Source organism: Colius striatus, chromosome 4 (genome assembly GCF_028858725.1).
Source record: "Colius striatus isolate bColStr4 chromosome 4, bColStr4.1.hap1, whole genome shotgun sequence".
Lineage (NCBI taxonomy): Eukaryota > Metazoa > Chordata > Aves > Coliiformes > Coliidae > Colius > Colius striatus.
The window spans coordinates 19951657-19958566 of record NC_084762.1 but is presented as its reverse complement, the minus strand read 5'-3'; positions in this window follow the sequence as shown (position 1 = coordinate 19958566).

Sequence of the window (6910 nt, the reverse complement as noted above, 5' to 3'; positions counted from 1 at the left end):
GAACAGAACCTTCAGCTCTTTTTTAGGAAGGACAACATTATGGCTGAAGGGCCATTTGAACTGTCAGCTTAATGCTCAGTAACAATGAACAAAGCAAATAATATGATGGGGTAAATTCTTCAGAGACAGACCCCCTGGGAATCCCTAAATAAGCAAACAAAATCAGGGTCAGGATCTCTCCTGAGGTGAAAATCATTGGAAACTGGGAAAATATGTGGCAAAAATACAAAACATGCTTGCCCTACACTTACTCTTCTCTGCATGTCTGCTGTCCACACTGCTGGGAATAGGTAACTGAGTTAAATGGAGCCTTTGTCTGGACTAGAAAGGCTTACCTGGATGCTGGGCTTGTGCTTTAGAATCATAGAATCACTGTGGTTGGAAAAGACCTTTAAGATCACGTCCAACTACAACTCACACTGCCAAGCCCATCACTAAACCATGTCCCTCAGCACCTCATCTATGTGCTTTTCAAATGGTGACTCCACCCCCTCCTGGGCTGCCTGTTCCAGTGCTTAACAACTCTCTCAGTAAAGAACCTCCCCTTCCCTCTGCCCACCTCATCCCACTGGAACAGGATGTTGCTGCTGGTGCTCATGGCTCTCAAAGTACTGACTCAAAGCAGTCTTTCGTCTTTGCCGAAGTCCTGTGGTAGCTATTCTGAAGATCTTCAGGAGTCTGGGCCTTGTCTTGCAGAGACTTCAGTCTCAGCACAAGCATACAGCCTGGGAAAGTCTGGACTTTAGTGATACAAATCTTCCTGATTCACTGAGAGCAGGATGGCTGGGGCAGATCTCTGAGAAGAAACTAAATACAGCTTTGTAGATGAGCTCGGGAGCTCTGTTATACCCAGGCAAGTGACTGCACCATTTCCCCATCTGGTGCATAGACTCCTTCTTGCTCTTTTGAGACAACTACTTCATCCTCTCTTTTGGCAGTGCTCCTGACACTGACTCAAAATGAGAAGTCACAAGATATTTTTTTTTTTGTGGGTGTGAGGTTGGAACATGTGTCTGAAGTAGATTTTGGGTAGCCTATGTTCTGAGGAGAAACAGCCACGACAGCTAATGTTTTGGAAAACTGCACTGTCACTTCCACTTTGCCCCACCATGTTGTTCTCAGTGAGAAGGGAATTTTACTTTGAGTAGTTCAAGTTTACAATGTATACTCCAGACACTGTTTCGCCATTTCATTCCCTGTGTAATCCTTGTATCTCCTAGAAAGAGCTTTATTATCAACTCCATCTGTTCTGAGAACTGCTTTCCTTTCAAACAGCCGAAGCCTGTGGGATGAGAAACTACATCTAAATGAAGTGGTATCAGTGCTGGCAATGGGAATTCTGTTTTGGCAGGTTGCTTGGCTAGCCAACAAGCATATTTCTTTATCTGCTTGATTGAAGGCTTTGACCATGGAGATAAGCAGATAAAAAAATGCCTGTAAAGAAAGGTATTTACTTAAAGAAGGACAGTGGCTTCATGTGTCTAGAGCACTATTCACCCTGTTTGAATGCTTCTACAGTATTAAGGAGTGAAAAAGTCTCTTGTTCCTTATCAAGAAAATTATTGCATTTCTAATATAATTGGGAAGAATGAAAGATACAAAGATAACAGCCTAGTAAGCAGATAAATCTTACATCAATGTCTATCACTTCTTGGGTTGACTGATACCGGAATGTTGGTATAACTGTTATCAGCAAATCACCTCCCACCACCCTTCTTCCTCCCTCCCCAGGTAACTTATAACACTAGCCTCTCATACCTATAACTGATAGCCAGTACCAACTTCTTGGAGCAAGTATAGCAATAAAGAGATGATTATTTTTGTTTGGTTTTTCATTGTTGTTTCTTGTTACTTCAGAATTGAATTCTCCCCTTTTAGATTGCAGCCAATATTGAGTCATAACTGATTTAATAGAAAGAAACCTCTATTGATTAAACAACCTACTATTAAGTAGCCTAATTATAGATATACTAGTAACAGATACACTGTCATTATTATTTTACAATTGTATCATTTTGCACAGTTACAACCAAATACAAAACTAATTCTCAGATCTTATAACTCATACCCAAGTGTTTTATTATAATTCTGCCACCCTTCCTACCCACGCTACTTGGCACCAGAGTCCAAGCCTGTCTTTCTGTACTGGCACCCACGGAGCCTTTCAGGCACTGATGGAGAGCTGTGTGGGCTGTCTGTAAGGGTCCCCCTTGGTGTCCTGCATGGCCTGGGTGCACAGGTAGCTTTCTTCAGTGCTGTTTGTAGGTGTCTGCACTCCTACTTGCAGAAGATCTCACCCTCTCTTTCCTTTACCTGATTTTGTCTTATTTCTCTTTTTCTGTTGCAAGACTCATCCTTTTTTACTGCCTTTACCACTTTCCTTTCTTTACCCTGACTCTTTGCAAATAAGCAATTCACCTATTTCTGCTCTCCCTCCCCCTCCAGACTCCTGTAACTTCTACTACATCTGTACTCAAATTTGATGTTTCCAACACCTTTATTCAGTTAATATTGGCCTTATGGGGTATTACTGGTACAGCTGTGAAGGCATAGGCAGCTTCCTAAGACTACATCCCAAAATTGCCCTACAGTTATCTGATTCATACTGCCAGTATTTTGGTGGGTGTGTTGTTTTTTCATATGCTCACTAGGCAAATTATTCTATTCCTCTATCTACTTCCAATTAATGTAAGTAGCTTCATATCTGAGATGCTGACTGCACACCAGAGCAACAAAGCTGCATGTTTTTCATGTTCCATTCTGTACTCACACAGCATCCTTGCTCATGAATTGTTTTGATTACTCTCTGGGTTCCCTGCAGAGGCTTAGCTGGTCATGAGACCTGTTGCTTCAGCAGGGCCTCTTGCTTGCATTTGAACAAGTGCACCCATGTTATGGCTTTTGCGAAAATAGTTATGAGTATGTTGTTATTCCTATGCTCCTAGTCATGTTGTTGTTTTTGCAAAACTTTTACAAATGTAAACCTAAATAGTGCTTCATCAAATCTCAGCAATGGGGTTTTCTCTTAAGAGTTTCGTTTATTTAAAGATGTGGGTCTTTCTCTCTATTGTGTAAGTACAATACGAGGTGAGTCCTAACCAAAGTTTAAGTTCTTTCTTTGAAACCAAAATATTTCTTCTTGCCTTTGGTGTCTTTGTGTACACCTGTATTGTACAATGAGACAGGGAAAGCTTCACACTAAAATCTTCACTGATTTCTTTTCCTTCTTCTTGCATTTCTCTCTGAACAAAAGCTTTCTGCTTCATATTTCTCAGTGTTGATCTCCTGTTAGTGAGACAGTTGATGGAAATTTCTCAGCAAATAGATGAGACTTTTCAGAGAAGACTCCTTCACTCTCCATAAGAATTAACTTTTCCTCCTGTGCTTGTGATAGTGTATTTAATATTTTAAAAACACACAAGGCCTAGAAATGTAGTACAACCTAATGTGCCACTACCCCTTCTTTCCAGCTGCAACTTAGAGAAGGTGAGTTTTGTTTTCTGAGACTTCTTCAGTTGTGGGAGTGTTTGAAGTGCTGCCCTGTCAACAGTGTGCTGCCCTGTCAACAGTGTACCTGATGAGGCCCGTGCACTGTGTAAGCGCTGCAAGAGCAGAGACCAGCAGACCCTCAAGCCTCAAAAGCTCATTCTTTCCACAGAGTGGGAAAGTTTCTGGGACCCACCAGCCCTGTTGGCTGCCCCCACAGCACCTATTTGGTGGTCACCTGACTCCTCCTGTCACCCTTTATCCCTGCAATTGCTCCAGGACAAGAAGAAATGGACCCAAGTTGTGCCAAGGCAGGTTTAGATTGGACATCTGGAAAACCTTTTTCACTGAGAGAGTCATTAAGCTTTGGAATGGGCTGCCCAGGGAGGTGGAGGAGTCCTCATCCCTACAGATATTTAAAAGACACATAGATGAGGTGCTGAGTGACATGGTTTAGTGATAGGCTTGGCAGTGTGAAGATGGTGGTTGGACTCGATCTTAAAGGTCTCTTCCAATTGTAATGATTCTATGATTTGATGACCCAGCTGGGAGCTGGGGCTGAAATTGTTGCAAAGTGACAAAATTTGATGGGAGGAGGACTTGAAGATGGGGCTTCTTGCCATCCCTGGGGACCATAAAGCTGAGTTTTGCCATGGTCTCAGCACGAGAACTTTGTGGCTATCTGGGATTGCGCAGCTACTGGGAACACTTACTCCTTGTGAAACACTGTATACAACATGAACCTATGTGGTTTTATATAGGTCAGGTTTTAATTACTGTGTCACCTTCAATAGTAGCAGGCTACAAATGTTAGATACCTTGCTAAGTTTACATGTTCTTTTAAATTTAAAAGTTTTCAGGGAGAGTGGTTGGTGGTGTGAAGTAAATGAAAGAACTTTCTCCTCTTTAAAGTTTGTATTAAATGTTCATTAAACATTCCAGGTAGACAACGTTCATTAAACTGGAAAAGTTTGTATTGTTACAGTTTTTCAGGACTCCACCTGGAGTCCTCAGACTGTGAGAAAAAGATCCCTGGTTCATCTGATACCAAGCTAGAGGGTATGCACTTGCACCAATGTACATACCTTAGATCGTGCAGCTCTAATAGATATATGCAAAAGTGAAGCATTGTGGAGATTTCTTGTGGTTACAAACTAGATTTTTCCTGCAGGAAACTGGTGGAAAATTATGCTGCTGTCATGAGGCAACCGTGCTACTCGGGTCCAGAGGAGGGCCACAAAAATTATCAGGGTGCTGGAACACCTCTCCTGCGAGAAAAGACTGAGAATTGGGATTGTTCAGCGTGGAGGAGAGAAGGCTCTGGGGAGACATTATCGTACTTCGTACAACAAGATATTTCAGTACTTAAAGAGAGACTACAAGAAAGATGGGGACAGGCTTTTTAATAGGGCCTGTAGAAAAAGGATGAAGGGTAATGGTTTTAAATTAAAGGAGGGTAGATTCAGAGTAGATGAAAAGGAAGAATTTCTTGGTTTTATGATGGTGAACACTGGGACAAGTTGTTCAGAGAGACTGTACCATTCCCCCATCCCTGGAAATAGATCAGGTTATATCAGGCTCTGAGCAACCTGATGTAGTTGAAGATGCCCCTGCTTATTGCTGGGGAATTGAACTAGATGACCTTTAAAGGTCCCCTAAGCCATTCTATGATTCTATTAATATTTCTAGATTTTAACATTTGAATCCTTGCATTTATAATTTCCAGTATTTCAAAGACTTGTATGGGATTTCTGTGCTGTGTTTGTATAGCATCTTCATATAAAAACCACAGGTTATTTGTTAAAACTCCTTTTAAGTAATTTATAAAGTACTGGAGACAAGATGGAAAGATTCTACATTTGGGGCTTATAAACTTCTACTGCTACCAGTGGAAGTCATTGAGACATAGGTATGAAGTCAACAGCTGGTAACCAGGCAAGAGTAGTTGTCTGGTTTCCAGCTTTCGTTTATCACTATATTTTTTTTATTGGCATCAGTTGTACTAATGTGTCAGGGACCCTTCTGAAATGACGAAAAACTCTGTTCTCAGCCTCAAGGAAAGAGTCAGGCTGTCTCCTTTATGGCCTCTTCTCTTTGTCACCTTCTTTCCATAGGGGGAAAAAAGGATCAGGGTCACAGAATATATCTGATCATGATAGATTTGGAACAGGAAAGTGAGTTTTTCCTCTGCCATTTGTTTGCACACAGAAGGAAAATGTAGGACAAGTTTATTCTGGTGCTCTCTGAAGAAGATAGCCATACTTGTCATGTGCTTATGGTGACATGTGTCCATGTATGGAGTGAATGGCAGAATTTGGGATGTTATTCTTGGACAAGTGTTGCTGCATTTGTCAACTCATCTGTGGTGTGCACTTTTGGACATGGGACTAGGTCTTAGCACCACTCAGAGCAAAAGCAATGATACACCCATACTTTTATTTGTGGTTTGCATTGCATGTTTGTGATGCAAATGTACACAAGCCTGAGGCTGAAGAGAAATTCTGGCCTTGGAGCCATGTGGTCTCTCAAACTGTAGAAGGGGTGGAAGTGACAAAACAAGCTTTGGTGCAAAGAGAAAAGCATTCATCTGCTGCTGCTTCTCCCCTTCTCGGTTCCACCAACGGATCTCAATAGTTGTGCAGAGTTATTACTGTGGCAGTTGGGTTTTGAGGTGGGTGGGAGTTTTCTAGTGAATATCGTTCTTCTCAGAAAATACCACTTCACTGGGTCCAAAGCTTCTTATGAAAATGCTACTGCAGTATGGTGCGAATGTGCATACCAGCGGGGGATTTTTCTCAGCACCAGACTGCATTTAGCAGAAAGCTGTCCTTCCAGCGTAACCTGCATAGGTTGAGGAACTTTTTTGCCTCTTATGAGGCTGGAGTTCTCCTCGTCTAACAGACTGTGAGCTGACACGGGAGAAGCTTTGAAACCTCAAGCTTCAAAGCTTAAGAAGGAGTGTTTCACTCTGCTGTGCTATCCCTTCAGTGGACTGCTGCTCAGTGCATGTCAGTGGCAGCAATTTGGTGAGCAACCTTTAATTAGCTAAGGAAACAACCTCTGGCTTAGCATAAACCTGACAGATCTCTGTCAGGAGTCAATCTCTACTGTGTTACTTCATGGCTGTGCTCGTGAGCAGCTCTTCAGCCAGGCAATATGTTTAAATTGGTGTTGTGTGTGGATCAATGGCCTCTATTAACCCCCTGTGGCCCTTCTGGATGTGCTGAATTTGTTTGCCAACACTGCAGTGCTGGTGTGCAACTTTGGATCAATGAAAATTGGTGCTGGTTAGACAGCAAGGAATGGCACACTAGAACAGTTGATCCGAGGCATGCTGCCAGCTTTCATAACTCAGGTGGAAATAGGTGTTTCTCCATCCTGGCTAACGGTTTCCTCTGTGTTTATGGGGAAGTGACCCTCTTTG